Below are 17,441 nucleotides of genomic sequence, written 5' to 3'. Positions count from 1 at the left end.
GAGAGAGATCACTTGATTATTATCTGTTAGGTTTACTCCCTCTGGGGCACCTGGCATTGGCCACTGTCGGTAGACAGGATACTGGGCTGGATGGACCTTTGGTCTGACCCACTATGGCCATTCTTATGTTCTAGAGTTCTTTCCATTGCAATCTTTTTTTTTTTTCCACAACCGCGTTTGTTTTCCTCTGTGCTCCCCGGATATATCATTTCATAGTCTATTTTTAAATTCTCCACAGTGGTGTCTTTCTCCTCTGCAAGTTTTGTTATTGACTATCAGTTGGGAACAGCTGGTGCTGAAGGGTGGCTGCTTTTTTTTTACCTCCCTTCTCTGTTCTCTCAACATCAACTGTATTCACTGCTGGATGAATAACAGGACCAAACATCCAGTAATAGACTCTGTGTCCTGACAACCTCACTGAGGGGCTAAGAAGTCCTGATATTTCACCGCTGTCCCTTGATCTTCGTCACTTTCCTTCCTGATCCGTTTGGAAACCCTTGTGCTGCTTGTGGTGTCTGGCAGTTCAATTTACCAGAGACAGGGAGGGAAAAGATCAGCACAGGATTTCAAAAGCAGCCATCGGCCGGAGAGCAAGGAAGCAGCCTGGCATTTAAAGAAAAAGATCACTTTCTTTTAGGCCTCTCCATTTCACTGGGCACCGCGTCACCTGTCTGAGACTCCATGTTAAATGATGATTTTACGTTCCATTATGCTGTTGTGGACATTGGCGGAGTTAGGGACTCAGATCCTCAAAGGTATTTAGGTCCCTAACTGCCATTGCAATCTCTGCGAGTTAAGTGCCTAAATACTTTTGAGTATCTGGGCCTCAGCATCCATTGACTTTCAGTGGGAGATGGACATCTTAATTGCTTTTTGGAAATCTAACCTAAAAGGCTTAGGTTAGTGTTAAGCTCAAGTCCCTAGTCTCTTTATTTAAAGAATGGCCCTTTAAAAGGTGACTTGATCGCTCTCTATAAACACCTACATGGTGAGAGGATCCCCAATAGCCGAAGGTTTTTTAATTGATCTGACACAGCCGTAACAAGATCCAATGGTTGGAAGCTGAAGCTAAACAAATTCCAATTAGGAAATTTAAATTCAGATTTTGAACTATGTGGGTGATTAACCATGGGAACAGCTTACCCAGGGATGAGGTGGATTCTCTGTCCCTTGAAATTTTTTAAATCAAGAGCTGATGTCTTTCTAAAAGCTCCACCCAGGAGTTATGGGCTTGATTCAGGCATCACTTGGTGCAATTTTATGGCTTGTTCATTCATAGATTAATTGATTTTTAAGGCCAGAAGGCACAGTTCTGATCTCTTGAATTACAAAGCCACGCCCACTCTCTCTGAAATCCTGACCATCTCTTTTCGGTTCCAGAAAGGGAACGGAGCTGTTTGGAATATATCTTCCATAATAGAAGGTTCAGAGTTGACGTTCTAATTCTGCAGGTCTGCGTTTGTTACTTTCCCCACACTCGGCTGCATAATGTCATTCTGATTTCCTCCCTCTGCTTGCCGCCTTTCTCCAGAGGCATCTGTTCTGAAAAGTCATCTTGTCTCTCCAAAATACTCAAAACTTGCCGCCACTGTGACCTGATCAGCGGAGCAGTGTTTGCATTCTGTTCTCTTGAGTACAAAGGAATTTGAAGCTAGCCTCTGGCTTGTCAAGACACCGTTTTGTGTTGCTGTTGTTCAATGGGAAGTTATCGCTGTTCAACTCAAGATTTTAATTGATTTATGTCAAGGCAATAATAGCTGACTGGCATTGCCTCTCCTAGCATTGCTACCAAGGTTTTTATTTTGGCTCAGGTAGTTTCTCCAGGTGCCATGGCTTTAAGTTGTTCTTGCACTGTTTAACAAATGTTATCTGCTGTCACTGCGTCTGGGATGAGGATATGTCTGTAGGAAGAGAAAATCAAATCAGGTGTCCAACTCGCCCCTTTGACAGCCTCGGCAGAGAGTCCGAAAACTTGGTACACATGGAGAATATAGCAACCATAATATCTGGCACTTGCAGGGGTTGATTCTGCCCTCTCTTGCACCAGTCTAAACTAGAATATAGCACTTGTGGTCCACCATGGCCGGATCCTCAGCTGCTTTAAACTGGCATAGCTCCACTGACATTAACAGAGTTGTGCAGATTGCAGCAGCTGAGACTCTGAGTCTCAGAGCACTTCAGAAAAGATAGGTCTTAGGGAAGTGTTAGCTCCCTTTTACAGACGGGGAAGGTCTGCTTTCCACGGCCTTCCACCCAGGCAAGGGGAGTATAAAATTCCACAGTAAGATCGTGTCTTACACCTACTTTGCACTCAGTAAATGGCTACTCAAGATGCCAGGAGGCAAACAAACAGGCTGTGGGTAAACTGAGGCACGGAGGTGAAGCGACTTGCCCACACTGAGAGTAGGAAAGAGAACTCAGGAGTTCTGCTTCCCACTCCCATACTCTAATCACCAAGCCTTTAAGTTGGTTCTTCTAAAAGGCAGAACTGCCTGTTTTTTGATTCACATGGGTTTCACAGAACCCTTTCAATGTTTCCACTGACTTCAGCATTAGGACCCTTCTCACTGGAAACAACTGAGATTCGAAGCAATGATATGAAGACAGGAAATCTATTCCTTTTTTCAGCTTGGTTTTGTAACTATTATTTTAGTACTGGTAAAAGATCACTTAACTATCTGAAATTATAAGATCAAAGCCCAAAGTCTGTTCTCGCTTACACTGGAATAAATACACCACCACTGACATCAGTGGTGTTTGTATCCTGATCTAAAGATTATGAATAAAAATTCCACGTTATCACTTTAAGGGTTGACAGGCTCTTGTCCCAAGAGCAGGCCCAGTATTATATAGTTGGGAACCCCAATGTGCACAAGTGCAAAACTCACGCTTCAGTAACTCTTGCATATTTACAAATAAATTTATTAATTCATTTAGCAAAGTCGCACACACTCTAACTCAGTACAGTAGATAGAGATAATACAAGAAGTACATCTGAACACCCATATGTGATGGGTTGGACCCCCCCTTCCGGGGTGCCGCCTGATGTGCTGGGGTCCCACTGAGCCAGCCTGGGTTCCCCTTACTCTGTGCTGCTGTGACAGGCTCTCAAGCCTCCTTCCAGCGCGCACACACAGATAGGGACGCACCCAGCTGTAGAATCACACACAGTCTGCAGTCAGCTCTATGTGGCAGGACTCAGCTCGGGGAGTTGCCCAGCATTTTGGTGCACACACCCACGGGAGTGTAAACCCAAAATTATATTGTCTTGCGCTGTATAGAGAGGTATACAGCATAAGCTCTTGAAATTCACTCAGTGTGGAGGAATATAGGCACAGCTTCTCTCCCCCCCACGCCATCCCCCTAGTTATGAATTGCATACACTCGGTTTTGGAGGGGTGACCAGATAGCAACTGTGGAAAAATGGGGTGGGGGATGGTAATAGGTGCCAATATAAGAAAAAGTCCCCCCCAAAAAGGGACTGTCCCTTTAAAAGCGGGACGGATGGTCACCCTAGGGTTGGGAATAAACAAAATGCAAATGTATTAACTACAAACAGTAAATTTTAAGTGACTATAAGGGATAGCAGACAGACCAAAGCAGATTACTGAACAAATAAAACAAAACACGCAAATGAAGCTTGATATACTAAGGAATACTTGTTACAAACAATAATTTCTCACCCTAAATGTTGTTTCAAGCAGGTTGCAGAGTTTCTTGAAGGTAAACTGCATCACTTGCAGCTTAAATCTCCTTTTACAGGCTGACCTTTCTCGCCTGGGCTCAGCCTCTACCTTCCCCAGCTTAGTTCCTTTATTTCTTCAGGTGTTTTCATCATTCTTCCTTCTTGGGCAGGGAGGCAGTGGAGAAGAGCCTAGATTAACTCACTCCCCAGCCTTAAATAGGATTTCCCTATGGCGGGAATCCTTTGTTTCCCATCCCGTGGAAAAATAACAGCATTTTAAGATGTTATCCTGTACAGGTGACATGATCACATTACCTTGCAGTGTCAATGCAGCATCCCAGGAAACTTTTCAGGAAGGAGGGAGATTAGTATCTTCAAAGTCCTATTGTCCTTCTTAATGGCCCATCCAGGCTGTTTGCATACTGTCTGGTGAGCGTTCCCCGCTGAAAACACAGTTGTAATTATTACATCGTCAATGTTTCTAACTTCAGATCTGGAAATATACATGCATACAAATTGGATAATCACATTCAGTAAATCATCACCTTTCCAACGATACCTCACATGACCCATCTTAGTTATGCCAAATTCATATAGCAGTATTTCTATGATGAATATGGGGCGTAATGTCACACCATACTCACACCATCCCTTGCCGAACAACCTGAAATGTTGGCTATTATCTTCCTCATCACCATCACCTTCCTCACCAGTGGTTGTCATTCTGGCTGCTCCTAAGGGCTCTCTCTCCTACTGCCCCCAGGCTGGGATGCCACTTTTATAATATGTTACGCTGATGTCTAATGCATAGTCAATAGTGGTTTCTCCCCTCTTCCTTATTTGTGTTTCCTCCCCTTACCGATGTTAGGGTGCCTTTCTTCTATAGGTTAGTGTATTTGATTTCACCCCCTTATCACATACATCAATTCGTTGCCATGGCACTCTTGCAGTCGGATGTTCCGTCTGAAACCTTCCAGAAGCTGATGTCGGTTCATGTTCTGTGGTTGGCTGATGTCATTATGGACAAAATTCCCCCCTACATTCTACTTCCAGTTCCCCAAAACCTATGAGTTGCCTAAGTTTATCTATGCCAAAGTTCGTAGGCCTCAAGCCTCCTGCTAACTGCTGAAGCCGATCATAGAATCATAGAATATCAGAGTTGGAAGGGACCTCAGGAGGTCATCTAGTCCAACCCCCTGCTCAAAGCAGGACCAATCCCCAATCAAATCATCCCAGCCAGGGCTTTGTCAAGCCTGACCTTAAAAACTTCCAAGGAAGGAGATTCCACCACCTCCCTAGGTAACGCATTCCAGTGTTTCACCACCCTCCTAGTGAAAAAGTTTTCCCTAATATCCAACCTAAACCTCCCCCACTGCAACTTGAGACCATTACTCCTTGTCCTGTCCTCTTCTACCACTGAGAATAGTCTAGAACCATCCTCTCTGGAACCACCTCTCAGGTAGTTGAAAGCAGCTATCAAATCCCCCCTCATTCTTCTCTTCTGCAGACTAAACAATCCCAGTTCCCTCAGCCTCTCCTCATAAGTCATGTGTTCCAGACCCCTAATCATTTTTGTTGCCCTTCGCTGGACTCTCTCCAATTTATCCACATCCTTCTTGTAGTGTGGGGCCCAAAACTGGACACAGTACTCCAGATGAGGCCTCACCAATGTCGAATAGAGGGGAACGATCACGTCCCTCGATCTGCTCGCTATGTCCCTACTTATACATCCCAAAATGCCATTGGCCTTCTTGGCAACAAGGGCACATTGTCGACTCATATCCCGCTTCTCGTCCACGGTAACCCCTAGGTCCTTTTCCGCAGAACTGCTGCCGAGCCATTCGGTCCCTAGTCTGTAGCTGTGCATTGGGTTCTTCCGTCCTAAGTGCAGGACCCTGCACTTATCCTTATTGAACCTCATCAGGTTTCTTTTGGCCCAATCCTCCAATTTGTCTAGGTCCCTCTGTATCCTATCCCTGCCCTCCAGCGTATCTACCACTCCTCCCAGTTTAGTATCATCCGCAAATTTGCTGAGAGTGCAATCCACACCATCCTCCAGATCATTTATGAAGATATTGAACAAAACCGGCCCCAGGACCGACCCCTGGGGCACTCCACTTGACACCGGCTGCCAACTAGACATGGAGCCATTGATCACTACCCGTTGAGCCCGACAATCTAGCCAACTTTCTACCCACCTTATAGTGCATTCATCCAGCCCATACTTCTTTAACTTGCTGACAAGAATACTGTGGGAGACCGTGTCAAAAGCTTTGCTAAAGTCAAGAAACAATACATTCACTGCTTTCCCTTCATCCACAGAATCAGTAATCTCATCATAGAAGGCAATTAGATTAGTCAGGCATGACCTACCCTTGATGAATCCATGCTGACTGTTCCTGATCACTTTTCTCTCGTGTAAGTGCTTCAGGATTGATTCCTTGAGGACCTGCTCCATGATTTTTCCAGGGACTGAGGTGAGGCTGACTGGCCTGTAGTTCCCAGGATCCTCCTTCTTCCCTTTTTTAAAGATTGGCACTACATTAGCCTTTTTCCAGTCATCTGGGACTTCCCCCGTTCGCCACGAGTTTTCAAAGATAATGGCCAATGGCTCTGCAATCACATTCGCCAATTCCTTTAGCACTCTCGGATGCAACTCGTCCGGCCCCATGGACTTGTGCACGTCCAGCTTTTCTAAATAGTCCCTAACCACCTCTTTCTCCACAGAGGGCTGGCCATCTACTCCCCATGTTGCGATGCCCAGTGCAGCAGTCTGGGAGCTGTCCTTGTTAGTGAAGACAGAGGCAAAAAAAGCATTGAGCACATTAGCTTTTTCCACATCCTCTGTCACTAGGTTGCCTCCCTCATTCAGGATGTCTTACAGGATACAAGCCTGTAGGTTCCTTGCATTACTGCTGAATATCATAAAGCAGAATATAATGCAAAGCAGAAAATAGAATAGAAGTAAGCAAACCCATTGGGCTACAGTGTTACACTGGATTTATACCTGGTTAAGGTACTTAAAAAATGTGCTTAATTTTAAGCATGTGAATAGTCCCATTTGAAGTCACAGGGACTGATGTGCTTAAAGTTAAACTTCCTGAATCAGGGCCAGGGCAGAATTCTGTTCCACTTTTCTAATATTAGCTGATGCCCAAATTCTGTTACTTAAAATTCAGAGCCTCCAACAATATTCCTGAAAATATGATTTGATCATTTTTCCTTCAATCTTTTTTTGTTCTAATTTCTCCTCTCTCTGTTATTCTGACCCAGTCATCTAAAATGGCCCAAGTCTATTAATATATTTCAAATGAGTGGCTTCAGGCTAGAGTTTCCCATGAAATGGATGGAAACAAGGTCTTGTCCCCCCAAGTCCACGTCTCTAAATTTGTGAGGAAGAATAAATCCTCCAAGGAATGGTGCAGAATCCACACCAGGTCCTTGGATGCAGTGGTTTGCCTCCAGCTGTTTGTTCTCGCAAATATATTTCTACAAGCACGTTCTGGCAGTTGGCTCTGTATAGACTCCATAGCAGAGAGGGGAGTGAAACCACAGAAGGGTGCCTGAAATCGACTCCGTTCAAGCACCTGTTTTCTTTTTGAAAACTTATTGTACATGCAACTAAACGTAAGCTGCCATTTTTTTCTAATCAACCCCGGTCACTTTCAGAGCTCCGCCACCTAGCGTGCAGCATATTTCAGGGTGGCCCAGAGTCCCCAGTAGCCGTTTCACCGCATAATCCACCTTGAGTGAGATACTCTCACCTCCTGAGTAGTTTGTGAGTAGCTGTGCACACAAGTAAAGTTACTCATGGGTAAACGTTTGCAAGATTGCAGCCTATGGGACTGCGTGCACATATGTGGAAGTGGAGATAATGTGTCTCTGCATGTAGAGAACTCAGATCGGACCACCTGAATGCATATATTGACTCATGGATGAAGTTACTCAGATACGTAGCAGTTTGCAGGATTGGGGCCAGAATTATTGTATTTGCTAGGTATTCACAATGCACCCAAGAAGCAGAATGAAGACACTGCCTGCCGCACAGTTTATAGTCTAAGGCCCCTGATTATGCAAACACTGAAGCATCGTCTTAATTTAAGCACATGAATGGTCCCATTGAGTAAAGTTGCATACATGCATAAGTGTTTGCAGGATCAAGGCCTTCGAGAAGAAACCGAGAAGCCGGGGACCCCAGAGAAAGGAGTAACTTCGCTACAATATTTGTTTTGCGGGGAAGGAGGGACTGTGAAAGATTACTTTTTAGGTGGGACTTAACAAAAGGAAGGGGATGGCTTGGGGAATCAGCGTGGGAAGGGGATACCATACTGAACTGGAGGGGGAAGGGAATGAGACGAGACTAGATAGAGAGCTAGGTCACATACATACTGCACGTTTTATGTACACAATTTGTGATATCTAGCAATTAATACAGTGCTTTGTCTTCCCAGCACTCTGCACCATTCATCATTTCAACAGCCCAGCAAAGTAGATATTTACTAATAAATGTAAAATAATGATTATAGGTGATTCCTAGAGCTGGTTGAAATCTCTAGCTATTTTATCTGTGCATTGATGCCATTGGGCCCAATTCCTCATGGTCTGACAGACCACAAGACTTTGTAAAAGCCTCGAATGGTTACTGCAGATGTAGCTTAGTAAAGTGGCAGTGGGGTAGGGTGACCAGATGTCCTGTTCTTATAGGGACAGTCCCGTTTTTTGGGACTTTTTCTTATATAGGCGCCTATTACCCCTCACCCCCTGTCCTGTTTTTTTTATAGCTGCTAACTGGTCACCCTACAGTTGGGCAGTGAACAGTTACTGTCTCTTTAAGAAGCTCAAGAAGTGAGGGCCCTGTGACAAGAACACCGGAAGCAAAGTTCCTTTCCCCAGTGAAGGAGGATTCACACTAGGTCGCGCAGTCACCAACCCTGTAATTCCATAGATTATCAACTTGTCTGACTTCCCCCTAGACAATGGATGAAATGCTTCTACCCTAGGATCTGCACCCCCCGATCACAAACCCTGAGCAGTAAACGCAGCTCCCCTCCTTGTGCTGCTGCTGCTGTAGATCCTGTCACCATCTTTGAGGAAGCTAGAAATGGGGTTCTGCACGCGTCCCAACCTCTTCTTGACCAGGTATTCTCAAGCCAGGGGAAAGAACCACAGCGCTCTGGGAGATGCGCAGAGAGCAACATTTCCCCGTCTAGCACAGGATGTTTGTGGCAACACTAGCCCTGGAAATCAACACAGCCAAAATAACCCTTGCCAGGCCTGTAGCAACTGGGTCTTTGTGTACCAGCCTGTTGCCTGTTGTGTCGAACAGTGGAATGATTTTGCAACGGGTCTATATGGGGATAGCACAACACTACCCCCCCCCCAACCCAACCCCTTTATTTGTGAAGCCTTCATATCAGCCCTAGTTCATTACCAGTAGGTCAGAGGAGAATTCCAGCTGCTCTCTGCTGCGTCCCCCTTGTTTTTTTTAAAAAATTGCCTTGCTCTCGTGGAGTAGGAAAGCTTTTTTGTTCTTACTTTGCAAACAGAGATTCTGGCAGCCATGTTTTCAGAAGTGTTCTCTGACTTCATGGGCGTGACTTAAGAGCCCCTGTCGTCCAGACTTCCATGGGTGCTGAGCACGCAAAGCTCCCATTGACTTGAATTTTTTTTTCCTTGGGTGCTCAGCATATCTGAAAATCAAGCTTTTAAGGTGGGTGCGCACACCCAAAATGCACCTAAAATCCAAAGTGCTGCTTGAACATTTTGGTGTAAAGAATTTGCCCCAAACTACCCAGCAGCAGGAATATCATGCAGAAGTCCACTTTCAAATCAGGCTGCCTTTCTGGGAGATCTGCTTTTCGTCAAACACACAGCTCAGTACAGCAGTAACTGGATGAAATGCCATGGCCATGCTACACAGAAGGTCAGACTAGATCTGATGGTCCCTTCTAGCCTTAAAATCTGTAAAATATTCTATCCTGAGCCTCCTCTTTGCTGTATTGGGTTTAAACTGCTATAACCCCCCATAGACTTTGTGGGTTTACACTTTACTTCCCCAGGTATAAGTGAGAGGAGAATCAGGCTCACAGTATCCACCTTTCGCTCTGGCCTATGAGAGGAGTATGTGTCTATTTGCCACAGGTGTCCGAAGCAATTAGAAGGGTGCAAAAAGAGCTGCTCTCTCCTTGCAACAACTGCTTTTCATCTCCACTTTTTGACCAGTGACAACTTGGAAGTCAGGATTACAAAAAATGGAAAACCTTTCTCGTTTTCAGGAACCCGTGCAGGAGTCCGCTGTTGCAGTTGGGAAAAGGGGTTCAAAGTCCTCTAAAGCAATCGGAGGCAAACTGAGCATGAGGAGCACAACGAACTGGAGGTAGCGACCCCAGTGATGAACTGGAAGTGAATGCATTTGCTTGTTAAGTTTACACGGCCACGTCTGGCAGCAGTCTACTCCCTGGAGACTGGATTTCCCCAGCCCTGCTGAGAGCATCCCAAGTTCCGTAAGTGTGCTTCCAATGCTGAAAACTTTCACATCTTGCACGTTTTATAAGTCATGACTTTGTAAATGGACATGTGGGTTGTGAATCTTCATCTTGTCTTTAAAGTCCTGCTTTTGAGAACCTTGTTTCTGCCTTGCGCATGAAGAAGAAAAGAGCTGTATAAACTGTGGTAGATCTCCGGTTGGTGTTCAGCTTAACAGGCTCAGTTCGCTACCTGTGGAAGCAGGCTGCAGTTTCTCAGTAGTGGAGGAGAAGGCCAAGGTGTGTGTCAGTCTACATGCAACCTTCGTTTAATCTGGAGCTACAGGTTTAGCCTGAACGTGGGTGCGATCAGGAACGGGGAGAGCCAGGGTACAAAAGAGGGCAAATGAAATGAGCTAAGTAATTTTAGCTTGGACAACTAGATGTCAGGGATTTAAGAAAATTCCTGTACGTGTTCAACTGGTTGTAAATATCAAGAAGGCACAGAGAGTGCTTACAGGGGTGGAGTGGAATTAAATTTGGGGCAATGGGACAAACATTAAGAATGTCACTTTAAGATGAGAGTCAGCAAAGGCGTGGTGTGGGTTTGTTTGGGGTTTTTTCTTTAATGGTGAGATCTGTTGTGCTGTGGAATAGTGCCCCACAGGGAGGGATAGAAGTCCCGCTGTCTGAGACATTTAAAACAGGACTGTACAAAAATGTGGCAAATTGACTATGTGGGTTCTTCATGGGTGCCTCTCACTTTGGTATGTGACTTCCTTCCAAAAGAAGAAAGCACAAATCCTGTGTCTCTTTTCTAGTCTTGCTGACACGAAATTAACCTAATAGTATTGATTTTATATAATGTGAGGAGGCTGATGTGTGTGAGAGGACTATCCAGGGAAATCTAAGTGAAGAGACGAGTTTCACGTTTAGTTCTGAAAGTGTCAAGGGCTGGTACCGTTCCCATTTCATCTGGCAGTGAGTTCTTTCAGCTCAGCTCAGCTCCAGCGAGAGACTGTAGGAACCTGTTTGCACATGTGCAGGGAAATGGACTTGGCTGCCTAATACAATGGGTCAGACGCTCTCAAACTAGAAGTCGCAACAACCTTGCCCCTTCCTGTACTGCTACACGGGGAGGGAGTTTCTGAGTGGGTCTTAGTTGTGTGGTAGGCATGGCCTCGATTGTGGGAAAGGTTGAGAACCACTGCTGTTGGTTCTTTCTGTCTTTAGCACATCAACAGTTGCATCATCTTTGAACCTAAAGAGTGACAATATGAACTAGAGGAGTTTGTCTACCTGAATTCGAACGTCTGGAGAACAGGTTTAGTCATGGAGTGCACAAAGCATTAATCAGCACCTTCAAAAATTTGCCCTTCCAGTTGAGATGATAATAGCACAGTCTTTTCGAAATGGCTGTTGCGGGTGAACTCTGTGAATAAAGCAATTTCTTTTACAGTAGTGGCATGTTATCCTCCAAGAAGCAAACTCCTATCTGGATGGATATTGAGACTACATTTCATTTCTGCAGTGGCCCCTAGTGGAATCTTTGGTTTTGCCAAGCAAGAATTTACTTTGAAACCTGCCCCTCAGATGGAAGGAGGAGACAATACATATCTAGCAGAGCCGGTTTGAAATCTTCCTTCAAAACTCTTCTTCCCCCCATTCCCTCCCCCACCCCCAACACACTGTATTAATAAAATCAGAAACTCTCACAGAAACACCCATTTACAGATAATATTTTTTCATTGAAAATAACCAAATATTGAATTGGGAGGGAAACTTTGTTTAGATTCAGAATGAAATGATTCAAACACTTTTTACAAACCTATATTTCCTTTCCTCCCCTCCCACCCCCCCAATATCTAGTGACATGCTGCCAAGCACATGCCAACCCCAGCCCTTGTATTCGTCATCCTTTCCCTTGGCTCCCCTCTGTCCGAGGAAACCATTTTAAAAGGTCAGTTTTGGCACACACATCTCTTCACTGGGTTGGGGATCATCCAAGTGCTGTCTGACTGGTTGCGTGCAGCTGCAGAGCTCTTTAAAATCCCCTCGTTCGGGTTTTGCTATTTGCATTTGGTCAGCGCTGGAGTGCACTTTCTCATGATCCCCCTTCTCTGAAGAACTTATCTGTGTCTGATCCTGTTCCCGTTGACTTATATGGGACAAGATCAACTGCATAATGCTTAAAACCAAATCAGTGAATCCGATAGGCTTTTAAAATCACTCTTTTGGACAAATAGTACCCCTATTAAACTCGGGGGAGCACCCTGGGGTAGAAGTAAGAGCCAAATGTGGCCTATTGTCACAAAATTGTCTTCTATGGGCTTTATTAATAATAATACTTTTTACTGTTGATGTGTTTTAGCCAAGGATATCTAAGTGCCTTGCAATCATTAATTAACTGATGCTTTACAAAATCTGTGGGGCAGGTAACTTTTGTTGCATTGGATCAATTTACCCATCTGTAAATGTATAAGCGCCAGCTCCCAAGTTAATGGCAGAGTCAGGAATTGAACCCAGGAGTTCTGACTAATAGCCCCCCCCCCCCCGTCCCTTGTTCTGAACACTAGATCACACTTGGGGTGGGGGGAGACAGGTCCTCAGCTGGTGTAAAATTGACCTAGCTCAATTTACTATGTCAGCTCATACTAACTTCAGATCTGGCCCTTGGCATCCTGATTGAAGTCGATGGTGGTAAGTATTCACGTTCGCCATCTGTACTGTAGGATTAATTAACTATTCTAGGCTCCTATAAAGAATACTGTCAACTATTTAATGGCTCATTGAGTTTAGGAGCATTTCTAGTTTCTCTTTTGCAATTTCAACAGAAGAGTTATTGTGATTTGTGACTCCAAGTAATAGCTAGTGATCTGTGAGCAGACCTCGCACACTGTGATGTATGTTACATCCTTTGGCAAACAGGTTTTGACGGGCACTGTTACATAGATACTATTTGGTGGCATGGGCTATCCAAGTAATAGACTACGTGGTACTTGCAAGAGGCAGCTTTACGTTGTCTCCTGCAGCAACGCATCCTCACTAAACACCATTCCTGGGTGGTCTTCAGCAACATTAGACAATGAAGAGGGATGTTTTAAATGAATCCGTGTATTTAATGAGTTTGCATGCATGATATGCAGCCGCACTTTGAGGCCAGAATTCTCAGAAGAGCTTAGCTCCCATTTAAGCACCTAACAAAAGTGGCCTCTTTTCCAAACAGTTCAGCATGTTGGGCACTGATCGTTTTTGAAAATCTGGCCCTCCCTTAGGTCAGAGTGAGTAGTCTCCTGGTGGAGATGATTCTACATAATCTCCATCGCAGTTTGTTGCCCTTTCATTTGGACATAGCTTTCCCCATCAGGTCTTAGCCCAACTGGCTCCGTTAAAAACCAATTTCCCCTCCTCCCCATTCGTTCTTATCTATGTTATGCTTCCCAGAGATGGGCTGCATCGTACAGAGAAGTTGTTGGGGCAGTGGCTCAATTACGGTTCTTCTTCCAGGGGCATTGCTGTCGTGCTTTGTACCTGGCTGAGCAATGGCACCAATCCCATCTGAAGAATCCGAAAGTCTTTTAACACAAGCCAACTTGACTCCTTAGCTGAAGCTTAATTGGCTGTGGAAATGTGTAGGAAATGGACTGAACTCGGCAAATCCGCGTACATCCAGTATTTATGGGATGGTAGCCATTTCTGGATGGTATCAAACAGGAACGGGTGCAAACCAGTGGCAAAAAATTTTGGAATCCCATTATAAATCCTGAGTTATCTGGTCCCCTTACCTAGCAGCGAAAAGCGAGGCCTCTCATTTGTTGTATTGCATAGATAACCATATCGCCTCACGGTATTCACTCCTTCAGCAATAACAAAACATAGGAGGAGATGGGCAGGAACAATATTAGGAGAACAGCGATCAATGAATTGAAAGGCTGAGAGTCAGCAGCCAGACACTGTTATCAGAAGACAGACAGAGGCTGGGAATCTGATGTATGTTGTGTCTTCAACATTATGAATGAGTCAGAGTAAGGGCTGTTGAAAAGGATTTAAACTAATTTCCTATTAGATGATTCCCATAATATTTCACGGTGTCCTTCTCATCATCATGCATTGTGTAAATTGCAACGACATCCGTCCGAAGTAAACATTTTCTTTTGATCTGCAAGATTTCATGGAAGTAAGATAGGTGTGCAGCACTCAATAATTCAGTGCCATCAGTGTCTGTGATGTGTGTTAACAGCATTCAAATGAGACTTTACAGAAGACAGACTCAATCAAAAAAAACAATCTCCCAGAGTAGTTTTTTGGCAATAGGTCTGTTAAACCTTTGACAACCCACTTTGACGCGAAATGTTGAAGCCAATTTGCAAATTCCGAAGTGAAGAATTGCATGCGTAGGCTTGTGGCCTACAGCAATACATCCCAGCTTGAAGTCACTTTCCATCATACGTAATTTGCACCCGCTGCCTTTGAGATGATAAACAAGGGCTTGTGGGCAAAACTGATGGAAATGTGTATGTTGAGCTTCCCATTTGGTTGCGGGAAATTATTAGCAATCCAGGTTTCTAAGGAGGGACGGCTTTGTTCTGGATTTTATATGAAAGGCCGAGAGAGGCTCTTGAATTGTTGTCTGGAAGGCCTTTGTCTCCGCCCTCTCTAAAAATCTCATCTAGCTGATGCAGCTTGTTACAAACTAAGCCCTGGTTCTGCACTGGGCTCCTCGTGGACCTATCCTCACGCCTCATGGAAATTGCAGGGTCAAGGTTTTAGACTGTAAGTTCTTCTAAATTGGGATCTGTATTTGTTTGACTCTCTCTCTCTACTGTGCTAATGCCATGGCCCCCTGATGCTTAACTGGTGTCCCTAACTGCGACTGCAAAATAAATTATGAGGAAGACCCAGATACACAAAGGGACTTAAGCATTGCAACGCTGAGCACTGTGGTGACTAGAAAATCACAGGAACACCACTGTGATCCATAAAGCCCAAGTTTGGTGCCTAGGCTTCCTATACAATGAATGGAGAGAGAAGTGCCTTAGAATGAGATCCACAGATGCCAGCACCTTGGTGGGGAACTGCCAATTCCACACACAACAGCTGGAAGAGGTGTCGGTGGTGCCCACCTTAGGACTTAGTCCAGTGGTTAGAGCGCTTGCCTGGGATGCAGGGGAGCCTGGGTTCAGTCACCCTGCTCCATTTGCTCTTTCATTATTTATCCACAGTGGAACAGCTTCAGTTGGAAAGATGGATGAGAGCCCGTGTGAGAATATCCCATAGCTCAGTGGCTAGGACACTGTTATGAGAGGTAGAATTTGAACAAGTCTTCCTCCTCCTCCTGGCAGAGGGGAGAACTGAACCTGAGTCTTCCATGTTCCAGGTGAGGACTCTGGCTGCTGGCGGGCATCACAATAATCTTCCTCCTCCAACCAAATTTTGAATGGGACCTGATCCAGTGGGTGGCCTCTGAACGCCTCCGGCAGAGGAAAGCCTGTCTTTCCTCAGTTTGTGATTTGCTCTGGGGCTTAGGCAGGATCGTGACACCTAGAGGGAGGCAGCAGCATGCATGCCCAGAGGCAGAACCTTACGTACCTCGGTAACTTATACCCAGTAAACACAGGGGCCAAGTGAGTCTAGGTGTCTGTGGGGTTGGTGGATCACAAACTGTGAATTAGGTTCCCAAGCCTGGGGCTTAGGCACCTAAATACCTTTGTGGATCTGGCCGAAAAACCTAAAAAGCTGGACATACAATTATAACTCTAATTTTAGATTAAATTCCCATAAAGAGTTCATGTTCTGCTTGCGTTCCTTACTTCTGCAGTACAAAAAATGTCTTAGGCAACGTACACTGCAGATTTCTTATGCTGCAGATGTGCTAGTTTCTCACATCGGTGCTTATCACTGCAGTACGTGAGGACCTCCCATATGTAAGAACAATGGTATCGCTTTCTCTCTAATCCCTGCTAAGAACAGGCAGGCTTAGGTTTATTTTCACCTTCCTACTCTACCACTTGATGTGGCAAAAATAACAAGCCAGTTCCTCAGCTGGTGTAAATCTACATAGCTACATGGACTTCCGCTGGAGTGATGCCGATTGAGACCAATGGCAGTTCTGTCCCACCTGCATTATTCTTTTCCACCAGAGGGCACTTGAGGGTAATATAGATGAAGCCCACCAAGATGCCTTAAGGCTCTGGTGAAGAGTCACATGGTCACTCCTAGCCCAGGGTCTTCCTCACATGGGTAAAATTCACCCCCTGTGCAGAAGTCTAGTAAAGGCCATTGCATCACTTCTGCCCGCAAAACATGACTTCAGTGGGACTAGGGTAGTCCATAGGCCTTTTGTTAGCTTGCTGCACTGAGATGAATTTTACCCACTTAGCACAGGGTGTTACCTACACCACTAAGACTTCCAGTTGGCCAGGTTTGGCTATTTTTTTGGTCTGCCATTGTTGGCTTTGATGTCTTCCCCGATCCTTCCCTGCCACTGTTTCAATGTGTTAGTCGATGTGGTCTCAGTCACAAATTTCAAGTACGGGTCTGGGTGTTTAAATTGGAGTCAGGGTTTTGGTGTGGGGCCCAGCCTCTAGTTCTTAGTGTGTATTCAATTTAGAAGTGCCCCTAAATATTAACCACCGTTATTAGATAATCGCTGCTCTCGTACATCACAAATGCATTCATTTCCTTCCCGTTGCCCCAGGTGTGCAGTTTGTCTCCAGTAATATAGAAATCATGAGTTTTTAAAGCACAGTAAGTTTTTTCTGGTTGAATTCAATGGACATTGCAATGCTCAGAGAGGAAAACACAATCCATCTTCTGTGAAATGAACTCCGTCATCCTTCAGTTTATTGAGCAAAAGGGAATAGAAAACAAATCCACAAATGCCAAAAGCAGTCTACAAGGGATCATTCCATTTCTCTTTCCATTTGTTTCTTTGATTAAAATGATTTATTTAACCAATTTCTCTCGGTTTAATACAGTAAAATGTAATTCACTTTAATATCTCTCCCTGCCAAATGCGTGCATGGTTAAATTTGCTTGGTGGGAGTGGTGGGGGGAGATATTTGCTTTTTAATGCCCGTGTACTTAATAATCTCTCACCTGTAACATTTTTTTGCAATATGATATACGCTGATGGTAAATTTCTGGCCCTACTGACGTCAGTGACAAAACTGCCATTTATTTCAGTTGGGATAGGATCTTCCTAGAAGTGATCAGATGATTTGTTGCAAATAAAACAGTAAGTGTCTTAGCAATTTTTGTTCTCTCCAGGAACTTATCCTGGCTTCTGCAAA

General features: G+C 44.7%; 1 long non-coding RNA gene across 2 annotated transcripts in view; it reads left to right on the top strand.

Moving 5' to 3' along the window:
• LOC122463882 overlaps positions 1 to 17,441 on the top strand; it is a 398,090-nt gene that overhangs the window by 294,156 nt on the left and 86,493 nt on the right. For both annotated transcript variants that reach the window (XR_006287590.1, XR_006287591.1), the window contains one exon: positions 9,961 to 10,188. This is a non-coding gene — a long non-coding RNA (uncharacterized LOC122463882). The remainder of the gene's footprint in view (positions 1 to 9,960; positions 10,189 to 17,441) is intronic.

This window comes from Chelonia mydas, chromosome 26 (genome assembly GCF_015237465.2).
Source record: "Chelonia mydas isolate rCheMyd1 chromosome 26, rCheMyd1.pri.v2, whole genome shotgun sequence".
NCBI classification, from domain to species: Eukaryota; Metazoa; Chordata; order Testudines; family Cheloniidae; genus Chelonia; species Chelonia mydas.
This window is presented reverse-complemented; position numbering and strand designations above follow the sequence as displayed.